Raw genomic sequence first — 27567 nt, 5'->3', positions numbered from 1 at the left:
ACAATCATTGTTTTTTTGCACTTTGTCACATTATATCTTCTCGTTGTGCGACGAATTTATCCATCATAAAATATCAATAATAAAATATTTATGAAAAAAAATTTTAAAAAACGACTCCGGGCGTGTTGCTACGTTTTCATTTAAGGTAAAAATTATTCCATTTATTTATAACTTCAGGCAAAATTTCAATAACAATGTCAAAAAGTGTATTATTTTTATACGCTAAAAATGTTACCTTGATGATAACAAACAACGAACTAATTCATTGTTACTTTAACGACGCAGTAAACAGCAGGAGAACATTGCAATGCTAACCTATCGACTTTGTCTCCGCCCTTAGTAATATAATGATAGCTCAAGTTAACAAAATAGAATCCCAAGAAATTGTTAAGCTATTCGCACACAGTGGCTGGCGAATGCTTATGTAGGCAACACAGGCGCTTAGTGGAAAATGTCGTGCAACAGTTTCTTTTTGCTTTTGCTATTTAACTCTTTTTTTTTTTTTTAAGTAAATTTCTCGTAACTCGACTTTTCTAAAACTGCTTCGATGGGAATTGTGTGTCGAATTATAGGCCGTCCGCTTTCTATATTTCTGGAAAACCGCGCAATCGCCCACAATGAGGCAAGTTTTCCACGCTCCTTGATCTAGTCGCCCTTTAAAAGACAGCTTCAAATATATACCTACCTACCTTCTTGTAGAAGGGAATCGTCACAAGTGCTTATCGAAGCGAAAACTGCTTACCACGAACAAAAACACAACTGCAGAAACATTATTTTTGTTACTCAACGCAGCAAGTCATCTGTTTTTTGATTTGCTGACTCACCTTGGAAGAAGGTGTACGAATAAGTTCCCTGTGTTGAAATTGGTCGCTTTATAATATCTATTTGTCGTGTTCATATCTTCCGATGTAGATAATTTTGACATTGGTGTTTGTATTATATTGGTTTCAGTTGTTCGCACCTTATCGTTCAGTGGACGTCGAAGTGTACGCAGGTGGATGTCGTTTACGGCACTCCATTTGCCTGTGTTTTTGAAGAGGAAAAAATAATAATTGAAGCTACGAGAACAATTAAGTTGGTTGGCAGCGAAAATGCAATAACCTACGCCACCTAGTTTCCCGGTTCGTCGCCTCCAGGTTTCTTCCCTTACGATCACCACTGATCCGATGCGATCGCATTTCGCCGAACGCCATCTCATTTTCCAAAACTTCAAATTTATTTTGATAAGTAAGATCTAAGTTATTGGTATCTTTGGTAAACATTGTTAGCACATAACATCGCGATCCAGTAATAGTATAATAATCATAATAGTATAATAATAATAGTAATAGTAGTCCAGTATTTGGTTTTAGAGACACACAAAATATCCACATTTGGACGACCAGCTATTTCATTGTCTAGTTCGATTAATTTTAGATCATTGGTATTCGACGATGATATTGTATTAGACAGAACTTTACTGTATGTTACGACAGTTTTGGGAAGAGACTTAGTCTTAACATTTGGCGTGCCGTATATCACGAAGCCAAATTCGGCTGATTCCGGAGCGTAAGTTGGAACGTTTGGTACGATAACACTGGAAAATTGGAATTTACCGATATAAGCGGCATCCAACGCATAACTAGTGACAATAAATATTTTCTCAATAACTGCAGCCACTCCTTTCATTCGACGTCCTATTCCGTGAAAAACAACATACCGATTCATTTCAGGATAGATATTGGATTTTTGCAATACATTTATTTTATTTTCAACCCAGTCTCTATGATCAAGAACTCTACTGATCAATGGGAGGAAATTCTACATCGACTTGCGCTACTCCAATTATTATATCGTTGTAGAGCACTGGGCTGCCTCTTAGGTCACGTGTAAATCTTAAAATTCTATCCTTTAATACTATTTCGAAAGACTTTAACGCAATAATATTCGTCCCGTTTACATGTTACAAAATATTTCCAAACCCTTTCACATTCTGAATCACTCTGCAGCTCACCAGTTGTATATACAGGTTTATTATTTACCCATGAGAAAATAATGATGTTTTCATCTTGGTTCGGAAGGCTATTAAGTTTAGATATTTCCAGAGCCATACACCGTGATTTCAAATTAATTTTCGTTTCGTAGGCAAAATCCCCTGAATCTAGGCCCTTGCAAATTTGGAGCATGGTGCGTTAAAATAATGTTGTCCTTCAATATCGTCCCAGTTACGATTTTCCGTATGCGCTTTTCTTCATCAAACCAAGCTATTCTAACCAGGTATTATGGCTTCAATGGCAGTGTCCCATTCTCTTCATAAACTCCCTCGTACGTCAACTCCAAATCTATTCTTTCTCTCCGAGTTGGATTTTTATTACCCAATGAACGTTTTGCATATATGTTTGAAATTAAAAAAAAAAAAAACAAAACCTTTTCAAATAAGCCAACATTAATTTGAAGACGATTTTCTCAGAGAAGTGCGTTACGATTCTCTTTTTAAATTGGTCCGCGATTAACGAATTAAAAACGAAAATCAAACATTTTTTATGTATTTCGCTAGAAATTTGCTTGAAAAATTGCAACTTTATATATATGCAACTTTATATATTTATATATATATATATATATATACATATATATTGAAAATGTTGGAAAAACTCAGTAAACGGGAGCGCTATAGTTAGTACAAAAAGTTCCAAATATGAAGTATTATTGCAGAGAAGCAGTTTATAAAACATATGCGAAACGAATCCGAGGCGCTCAAGGGGATATCATCTTGTGTTACCTGAAAGTCGGACCGTTTTCTTAAATTTATGTAAAAAAAAAAAATTGATGTAACGTGGGGATTTTCACAAATGTGAATTCCAGATCGTAAAGTACACAACAACACATTTTTCAAATTTTTTTTGCAAAGACAAAATGCAACTGTTGCAGTTCTCGGAAAGCTATCCCTTTTTTGGAAACTCCTCTCATAGCTTACAATTTTACATCTAGATCTAAATTATATATTAGATCTAGGTTATATTCTACAACCTTCAACCATCAATTAGTAATTTATAGAACTTTCTTGCATACATTTTATAAATCCAGCCCTCTTTGCTTCACTTTTCGTTTGCGGGCGTCATTTGCATGCAGAAGTATACAAATGACTTTCTCGCTTAAAAATAAGGAGAAATATTATAATGATATTATACGGATTATGTAAGAAAACTTATGCCATCATCATCGTTACTATTACCGAAAGTCATTAGCGTTAGCAAGAAAATTTATCGCTTTTCTATGTTAAATCCATTCGAGGTAGAAAAAAAAGTACTTCAAAGGAGAAGGAAAAATGATATGTTAATAAATAAAAGATAATGAAATAAAAGGTCAAACAAAAGGAATGTTGGCACATCGGAATCTCAAATACAGATGAGGAGACTTGCCTTGGATTGCTTGCTTTGTCATGCCAACAAAATTGCCTCATATGCCTTAAGAAGGCAATCAATAATATAAGTCAATATTACTAAGAGCAATTATCAATATGTTCACTCTTCAAAGAACTAAAACAACGATAAGTTCAGCTAATGGGCTAGACTTCTCAAGTGCAAAAATGCCCTGAGAACCCTTGTTCCGTAGAAAGCCAAGGCCAAAGTCTAGATGATTTTTTACTAAGGATGTAGCTCCTACAGGTAGCTTTGCGGGTGAAAATTTGTTACGTCTTGTCATATGAGATATGAGAAACACTACGTATTGTTTTGCGGTATGATGCTTTAGAAAAGCCAATTTTGTGAATACAAACGAAAACAAAATTTGTTATTGTGTGTGTGAGTACGCTTGATACGATGAGGTATTATAAAGAAATTTTGGGAGTTACTGTGCTACTATAGCCCTAACTTCTCTCACCTTTTATCAAGGCGCAACAAAAAAAAAACTTAAGTATCGGCATAATAATGGATGGAATGGAATTCGGCAAAAAAAGAGGCCAGGAATTGAAATCCCTGTGAAACGGAGGAGGTAACATTTCTTCTCTTGAACGATTTTTGTGTATGGAGTTGTTCTTGATAAGGTCTATCTGCGATGACTCAGTTTTGGTTAGTAATATGCAACGTCAAGTTGCCACCCTCTCCAAGTAAGCCCATAGATGTACTACTGCATCGTGTCTTAACGGTTCGCATGCTCTGCTTCACAATGACTTTTTTTTTCGAAAATCCCTTGAAGACTTTGAGTACAACCCCGAAAATCGATCCATTCCTTTTTCCCAACAAATCCGCAGAGGTTCTTAGTTATGTCGAATAATGATTTTAGATTGCTTCTTAATAACAGCGCATGGTATTTTATAGTTTTAGTAACAAATTTTTGATAAACCTAAGCAAGAAATGTTCAAGTGAACGTATACCAGATCATGATTACCAAAGTTTGTAAAAGTCACAATTCCCCAAGTGAAGTTTACCGCAGATGGTTTTTTTTGCCACAGAACTGCACCTATTGAAAGCTTTAAGAAACTATGTAAGCGTTTACCGTAAAAGCTTATACCTTCAAATGAACATTACCGTACTATTTGCACTCTCTCTCTTTCTCTCTCTATCTATCTATCTATCTATCTCTCTCTCTCTCTCTCTCCGTCTCCCTCTTGGGAAATTGTCATGTCCAATATCGTTTATAAAGACTTCTCAGTTCCTCATTGCTCTCTACTCTCTCTCTCTCTCTCTCTCTCTCTGTAGGAATACCGTACGGATCCAGTTTTTCAATTTGCCTTGTATTCTCTCAAAAGTTAGCTTTAAATATCGTCAATTCAAACACACTATAATTTAACTGATCAACGAGTAGTGGACTTCTTCTTTGAATCTTCGGCATAAAAAAATTTTGGATGTTAAAATTCCAAAGGAGTGTTTCTTTCAAATAAATGCCATTAAATAGTTTAACGGTGATCTATTTTTGCCAATTCCACTTAGTGCTACTTACCTTGATGCGATGTTTGTCTAGGATAGTAAATTCATTCGATAAGATTTTTATTCAATATTTAAGAAAAAACAGGGATGTTAAAGTTGAAATTCTAGTTAATGTAAATAGCAAGAAAGGTTAAGATTACAATAACAAAAGTTAATGAAGGCAATTCGCATGGATAGACATTCCTGGCGAAAACTTTAGTAGTTTCTTATAAGGATGGCATAATTGAAATGTCCTTCACGTTTTGCGCACTCGTATGTTCTGTAATTCAGGCACGTTCCTTTCTTATATGTTTCCGCACATTCACCAAATAAACAAGCAGCGCCTATGGCAAATTCAGAATCGGTCATTTTTTCAGGAGACCAGAAATGATCGTATTCGCCAATAACGTTTTTAAGGTTATCGCTGTCGTAAGATGGGCATCTAAATGGTATGACTGCAGTTGAGACGAGTTGCGAGCAGGTTCCCTCATTTTCCCATTCTATACGAGAATTACTGACGGCATCCGGATGTACTTTGACTAACTTCTGAATAGCTGCTTTTACTATTTCAATATCTTTCGTTAAACTTTCTTCATTGTAGTTGCAAAACATTATGTCGTCTTTATTATCTAATAAAATACCGCCTGCAGACTCTTTCCATATCGCCCCGGGAATAGGATTTTTATTATAAAAATCGTTCCGAACACATTCCGGTGTGCTTTCATCCGCTAATATGTTTACTATGTTATATAATTGATTAAATCGAACGTTAACGGGATCGCATATCACCTGTTCAGATAGGGTAGCAAACCGGGGAAGATACGTAGCATCAGAGTCTTGCCAAAAACCAATAGCAGTTATGTAATCGGACAGCGCTGAAAAACCTGTATCCATTTCTTCCAATGCACAACGATATGATTTTTTTACTATGGTCTCAACAAAATCTTCGCCACCTATATTGTGAACTAATTGTACTTTCATGGCGTAAGCAATTTTTAAATCTAACTGTAATAAACTAATGCGGTATAAGGCATTTGTTAGATTATAGACATCGACACCTTCTAGTTCCAATTTATTGAGCTCAGATACAAGGTTACGAATTACAAACCCTATTCCACGTGTACTAATAGGCAATATTACAGTACGGGGAACAGTCCAAATCGAACCAGCGGTTGTATCGTTGAGTAAAGCATCTTTTATATGGGGTAGTTTCTCATCTTCTTCTTCCATTTTGCAGTTCAAGCACTTAATCGTACGATTTGATTTAAATGAAATTTTACTTTTAAGCAGAATGTAATATAAGTGATATCACGATTTCGCGATTAACGAATAACTAAATAATAGAAAGCTGCGTGCGTCCGTCTGAGGATAACAAATCATATAGAGAGAAACGAAATATTAAACTGGAACCATAAAACGAAGAAATCAAGAAAAGAAGTTATAATTAAGCTAAAGGTGCACTTAAGAATAAAAATGTATTTTTAATTCATATCGTTTCTCATTTAGTTAGTGAGCTTTTTCTGTGATCTCACATTTCATTATTTCTGTATTAAATATAGCAAAAGGAAAATAACTTATGTTAATAACTAAACTCTCTATGTATATGCCATTAAGTGTCTTAAGCATGCACAAACTTTCATAAGTCTCAGTTCATTGACTTGATGTTCCCAATAAAGCCTATTTTGCAAATTAAATGTTGTATAAAAACTGAATAATAGAAATGGGAAATAGTAATACAAATAAATTGACAATGGGCTACTTAAATATACATATATATATATACCTACACATATATATGCATCTATGTATATGTACTTATATAATATGTATGCACATTTTTGACGTTCGCAATACATATAAACTATTTTTTTTTTGCTGCATCATTACAACTTGTAGTAAACTTAAGTAAGCGAGAAAAAATGTTATTTCGAATTCCTTTTCTCTTCTACGAAAAAAAGACGATGAAATTACAAGGAATATTTAGCATAACTGACTGTTTTAATATAAAAAAAAAAAAAGAGAATAAACTAACAGTAGTGAGTTGCCAGCTGACAACGCACTTATAACACCCTTTGTTGGAGTGATTTAAAATTAGTCTTTATGGCGAGGTCACCTATCTAAGACCGTGGATTTACATGGAAGTATATAATCATCGTCCAATAAATATCACATTTATTTACCCTATTGCGCCTACTCTCGCATATTAACGCAAAGGATTTAGATGAGATTATTACTAGTGACAAAATACAGGCCATAGAGGACGAAGTAGACTCACAAATTTTGCATAAAAATCATGTGAAATCTTTAGCAGAAAACAAACTTTCATCCTATTTTAACAAGTTATTTTAGAGAGTACAGTGACATTTAATATTAATGCCTTCTTTTCACTCAACAAGCTAATGAATTGCTGTAATTAATGAAAAGAATTTTACATTTTCTTATTATTATATTATTATCAAAACCCCTACAAAGTGTATAAATTCTTGACCAGTTTCAAATTTAGAATACACCTAAGCACTCCTGTCTAAATTCGCCTGTCCATCTGCCTGTCTGCGCAACTGTGTAGCTTGTGTAATTTGTGGCTTTTCACTTATTACTGTCAAATTGTGAAAGATATAAAGACGAAATTTTCTACGTTTACTTTACAGAAAACTCTGTTATTTGTATGCAAAATTGGAAACAATCGGTCATACCCACAAAAAGTTATAAAAGCTTGAATTTTTTTTCACTTTTTCTGATTTTTTGCTAAAGAAGACATAATGTTCAAAATTATTTTAATCATCCCTGAAATGAAGATATATTATCTTCCTGAAAATACGTCAATTCTAAAATAAATGCGATCGACATCCCGCCGTAGTGGAATAATTTTTTCATCACAATACCATCGATGTGAGCATCAAATAAAAGTACTTGAGAGTAGAAGGCGTCAATGTAAGTGTGTTAATGCTAAATTAATTATGGTGAACGCCACGCCGTTTTCAATTAATTTTTTCTCACCAATACCGTCGATATGGGTACCGTTATAACGGACGTTCCGACGTGACTGATTAATTTTTCGCTTAAATATAAATTTTATATCATTCACTCTTTTAATACCAATAAAAAACGCATAGGGCGTTCAAGGTAATCATGGCGGTAATGATGGTAGGTGTGCGAGATTCGGCTCCAGCCGAATATGACTTTTTTACTTGTTTTAATTTCGTCTTATCTTTACTTGTTTCTGCCTAATTATTTATTTATTAGCCTGTTAAGTACTTTTGCATATTTATAACTCAACTGTTTTCACTAAAGTCAGAAATTTTTGGATTCGTTCAGGTCGTAATTTTTTTTGCTTTTGCCATTAATAATAATATCGGATTAGCGGTCCAGTTTTAAAAAGTTGTAAAGATCTCAAATAACTGTGGATTTCTTAATAAGTTTACGTACACAAATATTTATTTACGTATACGAAAAGCAAGGTCTTCCATGGAGGGTAAGTCTTACTCTCGAATATGCGGGTTTTCATGAAAATTATGGCTTTGCATGAAAATAATTTGTACATTTTGACATGTTATTAGCGAAACGAGTGAATAACTGCACAAGGCGAAGTTGTGTAGGGCTGACGTCTTTCCATGTAAATTTGTTGTTCTAGCTGCAGGTCGCAATTTTTGGGATATTTTAATGAAATTTGGTACACAGATGTCCTTGGCCCGAGGACGAACGCTATTGAAAAAGTTTCGGAACGGTCTACTTTTTTTGACTTCCCATATTACGCCCTATTCTGAAATGTCATTACATGGAAAAAAATTTGATATTTTCCGGATTTCTCGGCAAATGTGGCTGAGTAATATAGTGTTTTAAATCGGCTGGGGCAATTATTTGAACACCTTCTCATATAACCGTTCCTACGGAAGCTGAAGCTTTATATGGCAGAAAGGTCTAATTTGCAATAATTCGTGGTAAAATTGGCGAACATAATGTACCTCACCAAATTGGACCATGTAGGTAGGCTGAGTACCCATGCTGAGTTCATTAAAAGGTGTAGTGAGGAAAAAATTAATCTATTACGTCGTCACATCCATCATAATTACGTATATAATAATAAACTAGTAAACGCATTCTGGTCTCCACGTCTTTTTATTTGATAGCCATACGGACGGTATTGTTCAGAAATAATTAATCCATGGTGCCGTGGCATTCGCCAGAGTTAGTTTCGAATTATAGCTTAATCGATTGAAAATTTCACACTGTTCAAGAATATATACACCTTATAAGGTCTTTAACGTCCTTTGAGATGTTGTTAACATTACGACAAAACGAGTATATGCCCATCCTATAAGAATGCTACATTTGAGCAAGGCCGACCATCACACACCTTACACCAGTTCGCTCGTGTTATTCGCTCGTTTTGGTAACAATATATCCACAAGTAGAGTTTTTGTCTTCCAAAACCATAATTTTCATGAAAACCTGCATATTGCAAGGTTAGATTTTCTCCCCATATAAGAGATAGCGCCCACATATGTCGAGGTCCAAAGAAATTGAGCTGTGTACGCCAAACTCCATACCGTTAGTTTTTTGGTTGAAACGATGCTATGAATTAGTTTTCATCATAATATATTAAAAAATAAGTCTTTTTTAGAAAAGCATACTGTCCACAAGATATCTTATATGGAGTGAGAGAAATATGTGGTTCAAATTAGGTCCACTTAATTTGTTTATTTAATTCTGTTCATGAACAAATTTTCATCATAAAACCATGAACAATTAGGCTCTTATCACACGTAAGGCTTTACGTTCCATGAGAATTCTTATGTACGGTGGTACTAAAAACGTAGACGTATGCTGTTCAAATTCGTTAAGGTAGAATTCCTTGCCAATTTACTATCATGAGCCAATTTTACAATGAAATACCTCAGAAATTGCGAGCTGTAGGTTGAACACAAGATTACGTGGGCAGAGTTCAGACGGACCGACCACTTTAGATCGACTCAGTATAATAAAAAAGTGATTCTATTTCAAGTTCTTCTTGGTGTTGCTTACGTCTCCTCGTCGCCCACAAACTTAAGATACCCTGTGGTGTAGGGTGCAAATATTATGACTCCTGGACTCCGAAGTAAAAACAAAGACGCAAATACTGGCATGTTGAAGACACAAGTGTCTAACCAATATGGCTCTAAGGAAAGTAGAATATACACTGTTAAATTTTATAAAAAAAAAAGGAATGCACATCGATCAACATAGCATTTCCAAAGGTTGGGGTAAGGAGCATGAAGTATTCAGTAAGTTACTTATTTTTTTGAGAAAATTACAAACTACACGTTTACAGTACTAATATCTTGGTTTGAAAAAAAAAAAAACAAGTACAAACAACAAACTGGGTGACGGTCCGTCAACAAATAGCCGCAACCATTCCACACGTATTCATATATCGACTTTTTAAAATGTAATGAAGTGATCGAAAAAGTGATCCGATCCGAACAATTCTCAATAGCGTTCGTCATGGGTCTAAATAAAAAGTCAGTGCACCGAATTTCATCAATATATCTCAAAAATTACGGGCTGTAGATTGAATACAAGACAGACGGACGCACAGATATGCTCAAATCGATTCAAGACTACTAACAAAATGTGACTCCAATCTTAAATCTTTGTTGGTGTTACATACATCCGCACAAATTTAACATACCCTTGCATCACAAGTGTGGTAGGGTATAATAAACAAATAATAAATAATTTATTATGCTTAGATAATATTATTTTATGAAAAGTATCGAGAATTATAAAACAGATATATATGTAAATGAATTGCATAAAGCCTGAATTACAAAATAAATAAACATTATATGAAAAGAATATAAACATTATGTGAAAAGAATAAAAATGCGATGGCAATAAAGCGATAAGCGTTGCATGCATAAAAACCGATACGTAGCCATTACTACACTTTCATGCAACTATGCATGCGTGTGCATGCAGGTGCAATGGATATGAGTTTTTTAAGTTCGAAATTGAAATTGAATTTTATATGTATTGTATGTATAACACCAATGCAAACAATTGTATATAGCCAGCGAATATGAAGTGTGTTTAAATGTTTAGAAAATATAAATGTTTAGAAAATATATATATCTATATCTATATATATATATCTCGAACTGGAGAATACAATTCAATCAATTTAAATGAAAAATCTCTTATTCAAAACATTGAGACAATGTCATGAATACGCTATTTGTGATACTGTCAAGCCAAGCAAGACAAAATGATCTCAGGTGATATATATGTATTCATATAAATCCATATATCTTATCGATACTATATTGCTAACTAAGCAACAAAAGAGAAACGGAAAGGTAAACAGCAGACACTTGTACAACGAGGGCAACAAAAGCAATGACGGATATTAGGTAAGACTATATGCGTATGTGCAACTCCTGAGAGTCAGGTAAAAAGCGTCCATCGCAGTGTGTGCGGCCATGAGATTTTCGTTTTTTACATAACAATGTGAGCAAATCCGGAAATGTATATCAATATAAAAGTTTGAAGAAAACGACATGAATGACTGACACAAAAACCAATCGTCTTAAATTATTCTGCACCAATTGTGATGCCAGATTATATTAAATTTGTGCAGATATATGGCACATTCAGGACTTGAAGTAGACCCGCCATATTACATCAAAAGTGATTCATGGTTGAAGATTCATCCTTTTGAGTCAATGCATATATTAGTAATCGTTGCTTTAGTCGTAAATACATACATCGTTTTTTTATTTAGTAAAAACTTAACCGGTTTTAACTTTTATCGGTTCTCCTTTTTTGTTCCAAAGTATTATCAGTACTTATTCACTCTTCCAACCTTTCACGTAGAATATGAATTTGCCCCGCGACGTTTATCTATTTATTTGTCTTTTCTATTTAAATAACTACTGCCATACCTGTGTAATAGGGTTGATCAGGCAGAAGAAGTAAGGAAAGGGAGATAGAGTGGATAGAGAACACAAATGTTCTGCCGCTAACTGTTAGACCCTCAACATGCCGTCAATCGTAATTAAAGTGTGATTTACCACATCAGGGGCGATTGCCTTGCATGCTGGCCCAATTATTATCTAATCCGCAAGAATATCTGAATGAGGTAAGGCAAATAGGGCAAACTTCAACACCACCAAAACCCCACGCTGTCTTCTAATTCACAGGTAAAATAATAAATAATAACTTCTCCCCGTTCGTAGTCTCAATGCAAAAGAATTGCATCAGCTCTTGATATTCTCGACATGAGTAACCGAAATGATTTTCGTCAGATAGAGCATGCTTTCGAAGTGTCGGAGCACGCAGCCAAGCTCCTAGCTTTTTTAAAACGGTAAAAAAAAATACTTTACAGCAGCGCACATGCGTACTGTATATGCCGCCTAAGTCCGGCCAAAATCAGAATATAACCCGCATACGTTGGCAAGAAGCTGCAAACTTTGCCCTCATCTGCAGCGAAAGGCTCAGATGCTTATGAGTGGCTCCCCATCGTTGCCCGCACGCATAGGCGACTACCCCCGCATAGCATACATATGATCACTTATGCTTCACAATTATTTATTTTATCATACACATCATGAAGGGTACGGCAATAGCATTATATTGCTTTTAATACATATATAGACAAAAACGTGTTAATTGCGGTTATTGTTAGGTTTTGCGGTTTACTATTTCGTGCTGTCATTTCTATTGCGGTAAAATTTAAACCAATTTTTAAATTTTTTTCTGTAAACTATTTTATAAAAGGCAAATTTCAATGGGAATGAGACATTTATTTACATGTAATTATTTATAACAGCGTTACTTTGCAATAATTAAATTAATTTTGCCACCTCGATAACAAGATAACAGATACAATAGTTACATGCGGTTAACTAACAATAAAAAATTTATTACCGAAAAATATTTGTTGTCAAAAAAAACATCAGAAAAAGAGGAAATATATAATATTATCTATTTAATTATTTATTTTTATTTATTTATTTTTTTGGTCAGCTAAGATTACAGCTGTAATCGCCTCAGTAAAAGGAAATGTGTACATTTACAAGTTTTGTTAATATATTTTGTCACCAAAAGCCTCTTTATAAGGATCTTTCGACATAACCTTAAACACCTTTTTGAAATTTCGACGTTAGTTGGTTCAACTAAGACGTCACGAGAATTATAGCTTAGTCTTCACTTAAAAAATAGATCCTTCATTGGACTCTCTTATGCGTGCGGATCTTCCCGGAAGGCAGTATTCCTCAAACAATCAAAAAGACAGAATTGCTATATGATAGGATGAAAGATGCTGACCTTGGAACAAAGCTGCAAAGGGGGTCTTTTCGTTTCAGAGGTGTCGCTTTGTTGAGATAGCGCCTTGTTTTTCAAACTGTCCTTCTTATGCCTAACTAGTAACTTCCGCAAAATTCCATCTCCGTTCAGATTTTCTCGCTGCTTACATCATTGAATAAAATTGATGGTTTTAATCAAATTAATATCTTCTTGTTTGCACCATTGCTCATGTCGATAGACAATTTTCAAAATGCAATTATTCCCTGCACAAAATTTTTGTGAAAATAGAGTGCTTCAGCTAATCATTTGTTTGCAGTTTAAATTAATAAAGAAATTCTTCTTTTTCTTCAAATGCAGATGATGCACTGCACTGTAGTTAATGCGCTAAGCTCGTATGAAAAATTGAACTTTTAACAAGAGCTGGGTGGTAATCATGTAGTTGAAAATCAACTATTGCTAATAACATTTTTCACAAGTGATTACTACCCTGAACACAAAAGCGAAAACTTATTTTCGGCCACGTGATTACCAACCAAATTTGAGCAAAATTAACATAAACGACTATTATAAGCAGGCTAATTACCAGACATAGCCTTTAACCTAATTGCTATCACTAATAGTAGCTTACAGTTCAAACAACTCCAAAATGAACTTAGTTTGCCAACATTAATTATGATTGTTTTCAAAGAACGTTGTGTATTTACTGTAATTGTAGCATTCTTTCAATCAAACGAACCATTTTAAAATCCCTTTTGTTTGATTATCCAGGTTGGTAATGGTGTACGCAAAATTTAGCTCTCGCCCTTGTATACAAGGGTTTGGTAAAAACGGCTGAATACCAACATTCGTCTACATTTTTGCGACCAGGAAAGTGCTAACAACACACACACCGTACAGAAACACAGACGGACAGGCATGGATTAATCAAGTCAGAATTTCAGGCGGATCAACAATATATATACTTTGCAGGATATCTGAAGCTTTCTTTGGGTGTTACATATATTATGGAAAAAAATAAAATGAGTACACCTGCTCTTTAGTAGTGGGTATAAGAAAGAAGAGAGGCCTTCTTAAAATGAGGGCATAGCAGGCATAAAGCCCCGAATATAATTTTCTTATTTATATTATATGTTAAGATTACTTTTCTCAAATCTCAACTCAGTTGGAGTAAATTGTAGGACACTGACTATTTGGAAGTTTCAAATACCACTCTGTGCTTAAGTACTATTTCAATTTTCAATCGCTAGGTTCTCAAAATTCTGTTACTGCACGGTGTGGATAAGATTTCTACGAAACGAGCACGTCGATAGCATTCAAATTTTTTACACTTCTTCGAGACAGAGTTGACTAGGGATTGAAAGAAATATTTTTGTTCTTTGACGACAACTTGTTCTGCAATACAATGCGTAGTGTAGATTTTGTCGGCCGCTGTACTTCTTCCATATAACGCTGCCAAAAATTGAAAGGTCAAACTTCTTTTTTAATTCTTCCGTTCAACCACCGGCTATACTCGCAGAAGGTATTTAATATTTTTGACATGGGTGAAGGTAGAGCTAGACAAGCTATTTTTATCACCACGAAGAGCGTATTGCTGTTACTTAAATTGTCGTGGTCTAGGTAAGTCCCCTGTTAATATTGAGAATTTGCGTCCCATTGATGCTAGTTCAAATCTAGAACAACAAGAATATGATTCCTCACCTTTGAGCTGGAATTTCGCACTGGAAATTCAAAAGGACACGCAATCGTTACGCCTTCCAATGTTTCTCTCAAATTTGAAGTCGATATCTTTACACACACCACACACACGGCCAGGCATGGATTAATCAATTCAGAATTTCAGGCTGATCAGGAATATATATACTTAAGAGAGTCTCTGAAGCTTTCTTTTGGGTGTTACATACATTACGGAAAAAAACCAAATCCCCATCCTGCAGTGGTGGCCATAAAAAATATTGGTTTTTGTACGATCAGCCAATATTTGAACAGGAAAGTTCCATCTTAGACCGAAACAAAAAGCACAAATGTGCCTTTCATGGTACAAGGGCGTATTAAGTTTGTGCGATTTTATGCCATACAGAAGGGGAGGGAAGGAGATAACCCACTAGTATATACATACTTATTACACCCACATGTTCAGAATCACTGTTTCAATGAATTTAAGCTTGTCTGTCCGTCTGCTTGTCTTTCTTTTTCGGGTTCAGCCTACACGCCACAATTATTGAGACGTTTCGATGAAATTTGGTACACTGACGTCGTTTGTTCTAAGTACAAATACGAATAAAAAAGTTTGTGCCGGCCAGATTTTTCGAATATTTCTCATATAATGTCTTCTTTTGAAAAGTCGTTATATAAATAGCTTTAGGCTAGCGTACAGAATATTAAAGTAAACGTTGACCCACCATAAAGTTTTCGTTCGTTTATTATTTAAAAACGCTTCACTATGTTAACAAATATTATTTAGAACATATTATGAAAAATTTCCACGAAAAGAATGAAAATTATGGCAAATGTTCTACAAGCTGTTTTGAAAAATCGTGTTACCAAAAAATTGCGTAGAGAAGTTTGAGATGTGTTTTTCTATTAAAGTACAAATTTTTATGAATTTTTATGGTTAGCCTCCAAGAAGGTATCGCTGCCCTTCCAGATTTAAATGTTTTTCCTCATTCTCTCTCGACCCCAAAGACTTTTTTGTACAGCTTGCTGCAGAATCGCAGATAGTACTCTTTACGTGCTGAGATATAACAGAGAAAACGGCAAGAGCACAGCGTAATTCTGTAATCGAATTCTTATTTACGATCAAAAACTTTTTTTACATTCTTTTCATTTCTTTGCAAAAGCACAGACTACTTGAGAATTACTCTATGTCACATATTCCGGCAGCGGTTGTTTCGTTGAAGCTGCTCCACAGCGTACTTCCCTTAAAGAATGTAAGCTGTGACGCAGTAACTTCCCGCTAAGGTAATGTTTACGCAGCGCTTGACCTAGAATTCGAAATTTCAGGAAAAAAGATCTCTTTACAAGATCTCCATATTCTGCAAAGTCCAAAGGACTTGTAGAAACAATCACTTTTCTGTAAAACCAAAAACCTCGTCGTCTCTTAATAATAAATGAACGCCTATAAAAAAGTAAAACTCATTGAATGCAAACTATATCTCTCTTTAATTAGAACAAGCATAAATCACCCTGAATCATAATGAATTAGTAAGTCAAACTTTTTAGGGTGAGAACTTAGATTCAACTAAAAATACGTATGCGTTCTGTTATGTATTATTAAAGGAATGGTTCATGTAAACGAAATGCTTTTGCTGGAACTAAGTAACTATGCTAGATTCGCCTTTAATACGCATTGTTTTAATCGGACCAACGCGTTCAAATGATAAAATATTTTGTCAATTAAGGAGGTGTCAATTTTTGCACATTACCCTTTGGTGGTTTTTTAAGAAATATATTTAAGAAGTAAAAGCATTGTAGAGCGACGCAGTCCATCGTTAAATACCCTCCATCGCTTCACTTAATATGGTCACATAATGACTTTTCTAAATAACGACCTAATTTGGAGCTACTTTCTTGGACCAAAACATGACGATGTAGCATGTTTCGTTAAAATATCTAGAAAATTTGTGATGTGTAGTTTGAACGCACAAAAAGTACACGGGCGGACGGACGGACGGATAGGCAAGTTTGGATCAACTCAGAAGGCGACTTTCATTTCATTGGTAAAATAAAAGTGTGGTTTATCTCAAATCCTTCTGGGTATTGCATAAATCCTCACATAAATAGTATACTCTTGTACCGGAAGTGGCGTGGGGTATAAAAATTTGTAGTCCAATATCCTAAAATGGTGTCTCTGCTGTACTGTTTCAAATTTTTACATGACCGTCGCAAATATTTGTATTCCCTTGTAAGGATCAAAGTCGCAGGATCGGTTTTGGCTCAGCACGTAGTTATAAATCATTCCTATGTATTTAAAGCGGGACAAGTATATTGTACTTTCCAGTCATTTTTTTTTATAGCAAGCAGTTCTCTTATGATGTTGTACACTATAATTTGTAGCAAGGGTTTAACGTGGGTTCCTGCCTGAAAGGCTTAACTCCACGGTGGCCCAAGCCATTTTAAGCGTACTACGCCCCCTGGCGAGTTAGACAATCCCCACAGAATAGGAGCCTAAACAACACCAGAGTCCAGAACGGTTTATTGTGTATGGAACAATAAACCCCACTCTGGTCAGTGGTGAGGCCTAGCTGCACTCGACCGTTCCACTTTGGCTAGGAACTTGCCAACCACAACCACCACGAGTACTCCCCGACTGTACACTATAAGTAAGAACGGAATGGAATGAGAATATCACATTCGAAATAAGTTAGCTGACAAACTTCGAATGTAACCAACTGAACAATTGGCAAAGCCAACTCAATTTCGAACAGAGGCATAGTGCAGAGAAAGATTGCACATCCTTTTCCTTTTGGATCAGACCACCGACTAGATAACATACCTACGTTCGAAAGAAAAGCTGTCATCATCCGTTGGGATTGCACACTATAGGTGCTGAATTAGGGATTTTTTCGGGAAAAGGCCACAATGGACTATAAGTTACGGTGTTTGCTTTTTGGCCATTTATAATGTGAATTGTTATCATTGACGATGAGTGTATTTATCAAGTTTTAAGATTCTGTATAAAACGGATGATAGGCTAACATATGGGTGGAAACATTTGATTCACGTTCGTAAGTTAATCAAGCTGGGTAAACATAAATAGCTAAATTAAAGTCTTATCGTAATCAATAGGATATGTATTTTATGGGATATCTAGTGTGTGTGTATCTCCATTCTTCAATGATCATAAGTCTAAACATGGCAATAATAATACCAATAAACAAAATTATAAAAAAAAACCGAAAAGTTTAATTTTTCTTTATTTTATGAGATTTGTAAACGCTTGCAGCATGTTCAGTGTTTAGCTATTTAATACTTTCTTTATTTACATAAAATATATAAACATTTCATGCCGATAAGATAGGGCATATTAGATCTGTTAATCCGCATGAGTAGCCGAGTAGATAAGAATCTCGGCAATAAAACTCTGTTTTCGTTTACTTTGGCTGTGGTTACAATAAGTGCTTAGTCGGTAAAAGTCCAACACTTACTCATTGGGCACGCGAACGTTATACCACGACCGCCTCCGTATCTCTTCATCTCTTTTATCACTTTCTTCCAACTGTCAGCGTGTTAGGCTAAAAGGCGATTGGCTAAGGCAAAACAAAAAATTCTTGAAATTCGTATCCTTACACTATATTCTTAAACAGCATAAGCAAGGTAGTTAATTAAGCGCGGGCTGTCCTTTAATTTGTATTTCTGACCTATAAAGCCATCTAAATGACTTTAAAAATTTTTTAACGGTGCAAAAAGGGTCTTTAACCTGTTAGGTTAACTTAGTTGTTAAATTGAATTCTAAAAATATGAAAAGTGGGTTTTAGGGTCATTTGCAGTTAACGAAAAATCCTTAGTTTACAGATTTTTTTCTAAATAACGGCCACGAAAATTTGATTTTCAGTTTTAACTTGAAGTTTGTCTCTAACGAAATTATTATTTTCGCTTATGAAAAAGTCTACTAAATGGGTCAAAAATATGGTTTATAGATAGCAAAAATGAGATACCAATTATTTCTTTTGAATGGCCAATTATTTAAGAGGGTGATGATCGAAAACAAGCGAGAAGAGAGCGATATAGGGAACGGTGTCGAAGATGTGTGCCCGATAAATAAATGCTATGTCTTTGTCAACCGAGCATACAAACAATGTCGAAAATGGATTGTGTGATGTGATTTTTAATTTAGGCAATTACATACCTGAGAGGGCTTATAGTCAGGGATGAGTTCGAGATAGATGTTAATAGTTTCGGTTCAAACCTATTATTGCCTTTCTCTCTTTTTATATTGTAGTTGTAAGTTTGTTTCTTTTAATTTTTGTGCATTTGTTTTTGCCTTGTTTTTATAGAGAAATGATTGAGAACTTTTCTACGCTCATAGAAACTCATTACAGCCTACAGCTTCGTATATCATTATATACGCCAAGATAAATGTACGTTCACTGTTTTACTGATAAAAATGGAGCAACCGCACATAAGTGTTTCGTAAGTGCTCAGGCAAAAGTATTCAAAACTTTTCAACATTTTTAATATATATTGTAATGAAAAAGAAAAAAAGTAAAAACTTAAAGGCAAAAAAAAAAATCTGCATAAAGTTTTTTATTTATCTTTACGTTGAGTACGTAATAATTATGAAAAAGATAGTAGCATATGAAAGCAATGAATCGGTTAACATTCATCATCATCACATAATTTTTTGTTTCTGTTAGTTTTAACTAACTATGAAAAATGGTTGCGCAATTCGAATCAAGATTTTGTTATAGTATGTTAACTTGTATACATGTCGTTGAAATGTAAAAAAAAAGAAAAAAAGTACAAATTTTATATCCACAGTAGAGATAAATAGGTGCACTAGATTTATGGTTTTGTTTGTGCGATGACAGCCTGGTAATATACACCAGAGACTGAAAATATACTATAGGCATACTCTCGACTAGTGTAAAATATAAGTCCCTTCTTTATAGTCTTGTATCTGTATTGAGTTACAAAACTTGAAATAGGAAAGTGAAACTGTTGGAATATGATCGTGGCTCGTCAAGCATGAAAATCGACATATTGAGCCGAGCTTCATTTACACTATACATAGAAACTTTTAACAGGCGATATTAGTCTGAGAGTTTGTGCATATATTACACGCCCGCTTTAACGTTCGCAATGGACATGAAATGTTTCGTAGCTAGCATAGTTAGTCTAAGTGCTGACACATAAATTTGCAACAATTTTCTAAAACTGGAATAAAAACTGAACGTGATATGACGACAAATTTGACTAGAAAGGAAAAAAATTATTGAGATGGGGCTTATAATTTTTATTGATCCATCGCAATTATCTTTTAGGATCAATTCAGAATCCATTTGAAAAGCCCATTGATCATTTCTATATTTAACCAAATAATTTGTTTATTTATGGGTCGATATAAAAGGCTCATACTGGAGCGTATACAACTTTGTTTACAATTATCATTGAACCCACAACAACAAAAAATATATATACATCCAAGTCGTTTTTTAAGTGGCAGATGCGGTCATATACGCGACATATGATACTTTTGATGATAAGTATCACAAGTTTAAAAAATCATGCAAGATGAGAAAGCTCATTAATTTTTTCAAAAAACCGTGCAAAAAGAGTAATAATGAAGATTACATATTTATAAAAGAAAAACTGTTCATTTTTATTGCAAAAAAAAAGTTAAAATTAGTGCATGCATGTCTCTTGTTTTTAACGTGAGTGCCTATATGGAAACTTAACCTCGCCTAAGCGCGCTGACCAGGGTGGAAGCAAGGAAATGGTACACCAGCGGTTCAAAACTGTAGAATGTCAAAAATGTGGATATTATCGGGGATCGAGGGCAACAAAAGGGCTAACTGCATAGCAAGCAAGGTGGCTCAAGCAGCCATCTTGAACTCTTCGTACCAAGAAACTATATTGGCAGGCTGGTAGCTCAATGGGCACGGAAATAATCGGATTGCCATTAGAAGCAATTTGCAGGACAAATTCCTGTCCTTACAAAACTTAGTAATGCCTACAACGTGCATAAAATGAGATATGAGAGAATCCCCTTCGCTAAACGAAAGTATGCAAGCCGTTCGCTAATGAAAATACGACATTAATTCTTCCGGGTTTCTTCTAACAATTTTTTTACGATCGACACTACGTCAAGATAGAACCTGATGTTGTTTTATAGTTTTAACTGCAACGGACACATAAGTGGCCAAGTGAAGACGACTTAATTACTTGCTTTGGCAAATGAAAAATATGCCTCTGAGACTAATTTCGAAGAAACGCGATGGTGGCGTTAGTTGTTCAGTTTTATTCTGAAGGAATATTCTGTGATTACGTCTCTATCTACGAATTAGTTGACTACTTTCTTTTTTCTTCGCAAACGTTTCAATAAAAAGGTGTATCAAAGTGGACAATATTTAAATTAGGGCTTGTAACACGTGAAATCATGATCCGTTCGCTACAACTGACTGACGAAAGTCAAAGAAGTTTATTTGAAAAGACTTTTTCCACAAATTTTTGCCAATAACTACATGAAGGAATAGTAGTTCTCGGAAAAGTCTATTTTTTTCAAAAATCTAGGCCATACTCTTAGAGACCGCAGTTTAGAAGCCAAAAAAGAAAACAATTTTTTTTTGAAATCTCATACAATATCTTTCTCTCTTCTTCTAAAATTCAAATCAACAAGAGTTATTTGTAGGGAGAGACGTCGAATTTTTCTACTCTACATCAGTTTTGGGTACAAGGGCACATTAAGGTTTCGCGGCTGTGTGCAATATTTAGAACTTGAATAGCACATCTCTTATTGTAATGATCTTTGCAGAATCACTGTCTGGCTGTCTATTCGTCTTCTTTATTATGTTCAACCTACAAGCGACAATTTTTGAGATATTTTGATGACATTTGATGCATCGACATGCTTGAGACGATCTGCCCATAGACGAATACTATTGAAAATGGTCTAGATCGGACCACTTTTTCAACCGATTCCCATATAACAATTTACTTTGAAAAGTAGTTATATGAGTAAGTGTATTAAGCGAAGTTTTTACTTATTTTAAAAAAATCTTGCATTCTTCTTAAGAATTCAGACAGTCAACAGCAGCAAATATAAAGACAAAAATATTTATTTATGAGAATCTTATAGTAGAACACGCGAAAACGCTTCAAAAACATAGCTTTAAAGAAAAGATGTTTAACAGTTCAGACAATGGAACTTCAATGTAGTTTGTCATTTACCATCACTCTGAATTGTCAGCATTATACATCATACACTTGCAAAATAAAGAAGAGATTGTTAAAAAATGTCATTCAGTGTTTTGTTTAACTTCATTGCCTCGGATGAATTCCCCGTCTGGCGTACCTCAAGGCAGCCACTTAGAACCTACCTTATTTAATTTATACATTAATGATTTGCTCTCGGTGATTAAATCCAGCGAGATATTAATGTATGCTGATGATGTAAAACTGTTTTCTTCCTTTTCCGTAGAATCTCAATCACATCAGCTTCAAAGTGACTTGAATAATTTGGTTGCATGGTGCTCTTTAAATTTCTGAAACTAAATCTTAATAAATGTAAGAAGTTTTCTTTCTCAAGTAAGAATTCATTCATTAGTCATCAGAATTTCATTGATTCGCATAAGTGGGAGAACGTCGAAACTTTCACAGATTTAGGCGTTCTATTTGACCATAGGTTACGTTTTAAGTTGCACACTGAGCTCTCCTTAAGCAAAGTTAGGTCCGTGCTTGGTTTTATAAAGAGATGGTCCAAAGAGCTTGATGATTCTTATATTAGGAAAAGGCTGTACACGTGTTTGGGTAGACCTATACTCGAGTATGCCTCTGTTGTGTTGTCTCCTTCATATAGGCGCTATATAGATTTAATTGAATCTGTTCAAAACAATTCTTTCTGTTTGCGCTTAGGAATTTGTGTTGGGATCCGATTGCCTCTCTTTCACCCTATGAAAATAAATCGCTTCTATTATCCTTACCGTCACTTGAGTAACTTAGATTTGTTCTTGGGGTTTCCTTCTTAACCAAAGTAATAAATGGTACTATTGACTCGCCTGCATTACTTCTTCTCTTGTCACTTTATCTTGATTAAGCTTAGTCAATGTAAATACAATTATGAGCTGTTTAAGCCGCTCAGAGTTGTTTGCAGAAACCTAAATGATGTCTATCACTTATTCTCATTATCAGACTCTTTAAAGTCTATTAAAACAACTTTGCTCAACATTCGCGATTTACCTATGTTGTACTTAAACTAACACTTCATTCTTAATACCTAATTTTTTATTTAAAATAATATTGTGTTGTTAACGTGTCGGTTGCCAAGCTTATGCATTTTTGTAATGGTTTAGGCTTTCACTTGCAACTTGAATCTGTTCTTGCTACGGGTATGGCTCTGTGCTAGCTGTGTGCATGCGTTTTTTTTTTCTCTTTCTCTCTTTTTATTTATTTATACATGAATTATTATTTTTAATTTTTTAATTTATTTTTAAACTTACTTGCTTATTATTATTCTCCTTTCTTTTTCCCTTATTATTGTATAATAGTTTTAAAACAATTAGAATAAAATTTTCTATTAAGATGCACTGAATTCGACTGTAATTTTCTTTAGTTGAATTTCGTGTATAAACGGATAAAATAAAATAAATAATAAGTAAATAAATAAAGAGAGATTAAGAAAAAATGGTAAAATGTAACTTTATTGCGTCTGATTATCGCATAATCAAAAATGAAAACTAGCACTGAAAGGTAGTTCTTCGTCTCAGGCAGGAAAGCCAGGAAAAATGTTTTATAAATTTTTTTTCACTTTGGTAAAGCAAACTGTAGAATTCTTTGTCCACTTAGAGGGCAATTACGATTTTTTATTCACATTCGAACATTGAGGAATAACACATGACACTGCGGACTCTTTCCGCGTTTACATTTGAGTTTCGTCTAAGAAAAACGTATGAAGTCATGAAATCACAAGATAATATATTGGAATTGAGAACAATATTAATTTTGCTATAAGATAAAGTTATTAAGTCACGAGCACTGGCTGTTTTTTCTCACTTAATCCTCCAGTTAGTAGCTAGCTGAAGGAAATATTACATTGAAATTTAAGTCCCAGTGTAAGCGGACGTCGTGAAATAGATTTTCTGTTAAATTTATGTAACTTTTAGGTTAAATTTTGTTGAAAACGATCCACGTAAAATGTAAATAGACGGATCATTTAATTGTTTTCGATCATCGATAACTGCGTTAAAACGCTATCGCATTTCGCTGAAATACCATACCTGAAAAAATAAGGTAACGATGCTGTCTACAAGCAAATTAAGCCTTAAATGCATAGCGATGTAGATCTACAGGGCATGTTTAAAACCTTATATCACTTTATGTAGCGTAATTTGCAGTGTTCTTTTTTTAACCGTTAATTGCGTATTGTTGCTAATCTTTTTTTATTTTTAATTCTCTTACCTACCATTATAAGACGTGGGTATACCCATTTTGTTTTTTTCCATAATGCATATAACACCCAAAGCAAAGCTTCAGGGACTCTATAAAGGGTACATACTGTTAATCAGCGTGAAATTGTGAGTTGATTTACCATGTCGTTCTATCTGTGTAATGTGTGTTGTTGGCAGTTTCTTGGTCGCCGAAATGAGGATATTCACTTCAAGTTTAATAGAAGCATTGAAAGTTTCTACGCGCAGGTTAGTATTGAAAATGGGCCTAATTGGTCAGGCCGGAAGTGCGCAGTGCAGCGTAAACTGAACGCAACTCCGTTTTTTTTTTAAAAAACTCGATTTTTGCTCGTTCCTCGGATATTAAAAGTTAGAAGTATGAAATTTTACACTGTTACGAAAAACATCCGCCATGCCCACACTAAGTTACACGTGATTAAATTCTGTTTTTTTTATTTTTTTATGCTTATTTATTTATTATAAGGTAAACCAAGACCGAATGTTTACAACCACTCCTTAATGGGTTAATTTTAAAATAAGTGTGGTAGATACCGCATTTACTTTTTTTTTAATAAGACCAGCAATGTGGGTACCAAATCAAAGACCTTAGAGAGTAGAATGCGAAAAACGTAATGGTGAGTATGCGAGGTTCGGTCCCCGCTTTCTTACTTGTTTTTTTTTTCATTTTCGTATGTTAAAATTATTTTGAAACGTAATGTAAACAATTGGCAACATTACTCATCTAGCGAATTAAAAATATTTTTCCTAATATAGTTTGTGATGTACTGCGAAGTTTAATTATTATATCGTAAATAGATCAATTATTGTTAAATTGCTGGTTTTATGAAGATATTCCAATGGAGATGATAAACTTGAAAAAAAAAACAAATCCGAAAATTCTCTTTACTGAACTCAGACAGAAATGTATATTAACGAGAAATTTATGAACTCGCATGATGATAACAAAGTGCAACAAATTCATGACAACAACTTTAAACTGCTGATGCAGGCGGTACATTCATTCATTAGTAATCGAACATCAGAAAACTGAAAGAAAACTATTGAAATTAGTTAATTTATATGGCAATGGTGTCATTGAAATGGATAGAGGCGCTGACGAGATAATCGCTGAAAGTAATCGCGAAACCTATGCACAAAGCGAATACTGTAATTGTGATAAAGGTGTGATGACTGTGACTATGGCCTCTGAACATCCCGCGCTCCAGCCGCACGGGAATCGACTCTCGAACGGAAGATCTCTTTTTAGCTTCTCTCTTAAAGGTCGCCGTTGAAAATCTTGACAGATCTCAGTCGAAATGGGTAGATATCCATTTCCATGACTCTCACTACTCCGTACTACTACTTGCGGAAGGCAGAGTCACAGAGAACATTTGAGTAAAATGTAAATTGTTCTACCCTTAAACAAATCGATTGTAAATAAAAGAAACTTGATGTGAAAACGTGCAAATGTATTTCTCTTAAAAAGAATAGCCACTATCCGGTGATACGAATCGTATCCGAGAAAGGCGAAGTTCGTAACAATATTATTTATTGTACTTTTCACTTCTTTTTTCCAGTTTCTCTTTTGTAGGTCTATAATTAATCTACAATTTTTCCATTTAGTTAATATCTTTTTTTTTACGAATTTTCTGGGAACGTATCTATCGTGTAAAAAGAGAATTAGGTATACACAACTCTCAGTTTGCAAAGCAAAAGGACTTACTTTCTATACGCATTTCCGCTCTGCTAACAGAATTCCGCTTATCTTATTATTATCGTTATTGTGTTAATGTCAACCGCGAATTTCTTGGTTCCTTACACATTGAAATCATATAATTCCAGTGATGCTGTGCTCGATTTGCTAATGGAGAAGTTTGCCAACGAGTTCATCTGACGACGTTAAACTAACCCTCAGGGATTTTTTTCTTGGGGGAAGGATTAGGGCCCATGTCTACGCTGACAAGCCATAAATTTTGGGCGAGAAAGAAGAGGAAGAAAAAGTTTAACTAATAAGTCGTTACTCGTTACAACAAAAGCTAACGCTTGTTCTTGAGGTAAAATAAATTTAATTTGAAAAGATTTTGCAATTTTGTGAACACAAAATTTTTTTTTTTTTAGTAAAAGAATTATTTGTATAATTTTTTTCATAAATTGCTCTATAGAAACATTTTAAGTGCTAGCAATAAACAAACAAACCAAGTAAAAAAATTGTATTCGGCTATGGTCGAATCTTCTAAACTAACCGCGTTTGTCTCATACAAAAAAAAAAAAAAACAAAAAATTAAAGAAAATGAAACTTCGATACTTTACCATATTATCTAGGCTTGGCCGATTTCTTTCATTTTTGCAGGAGAAGGATTGCTCGTAAAATAAATCTAAGAATTTTAACCGCTATATCTGCCATATGTTCATACATTGCTGTGGGCATGCCCTATTTCAATACCAATCTGCATTACCAATGTTTTTAGCAAATTGGAAGCCGATATCTTAATATTTACGGCCGGGGGAATGCTTACCTTACGTTACTCACCTTACTCACTAAGTAGGCAGGCAGATAGGCGTGCAAATGAACCAACAAACGTGTTCAAATCTTCTTAGAATATGATGCTGATCAAGAATGTACATAATTTATAGGGTCGTTTCCTTGTGGATGCTGCAAACATATTTAGCAAAACGAATACGCCACTATCTCTCGTGGGTGAGGATAAAAAAAAGAAATACATAAAAATCTGTTTGCTTAAGCATATATAAAAGAATTTCAGCTTTCATGAGCATCTTATCCATGTACATGTAAGCCAGGGATTCCCAATTATGAAGGCTCGCCCTAAGTTTGCTTATGAAAAAATGAATATTTCTTTTCCAATGCGTTCTCCTTTCCTTAAGGGTTTATTTTGGGGATTTCAAAAATTCCAGTTTTACACCCGCCACCGACGGATGGAGTTATATTCACTTTGCCAAAATATCTACGATACCAAGAAGGGCTTTTCAGAGATCCTATAATACGAATGTATATCCTTGATTAGCGTCAAAATTGTAGTGGTTTTAAGCCAGTCCGTCCTTCCGCCCATCTGTATGCCTCTTTGTTTAATGATTAGGGTAACTATTAAAAAATCGAGGTCAACTTTGGCAGTAAGATTGAAAGCTCTTGTAAAGAGATTGATAATAAAAACTAACCAAATTGGTAACAGAACACATCGACAATGCGACATAAATTAAAAACACCTCTGCTTTCGGGATTTTTTGTTCATTACTTATAAACTACAACAGTCACATGATAATTCGACTGCAACAGGCAAGAA

The 27567-nt window shown here is 34.5% G+C and overlaps 1 protein-coding gene across 3 annotated transcripts in view; it reads left to right on the top strand.

Moving 5' to 3' along the window:
• LOC119638373 overlaps positions 1–27567 on the top strand; it is a 105602-nt gene that overhangs the window by 39018 nt on the left and 39017 nt on the right. The window lies entirely within an intron of this gene.

The sequence above is a fragment of the Glossina fuscipes genome, unplaced genomic scaffold, assembly GCF_014805625.2.
Source record: "Glossina fuscipes isolate IAEA_lab_2018 unplaced genomic scaffold, Yale_Gfus_2 88, whole genome shotgun sequence".
In the NCBI taxonomy this organism is placed as follows: Eukaryota; Metazoa; Arthropoda; class Insecta; order Diptera; family Glossinidae; genus Glossina; species Glossina fuscipes.
Note: the sequence above shows the minus strand (reverse complement) of the source record. Positions and strands in the feature narration are given on the sequence as shown.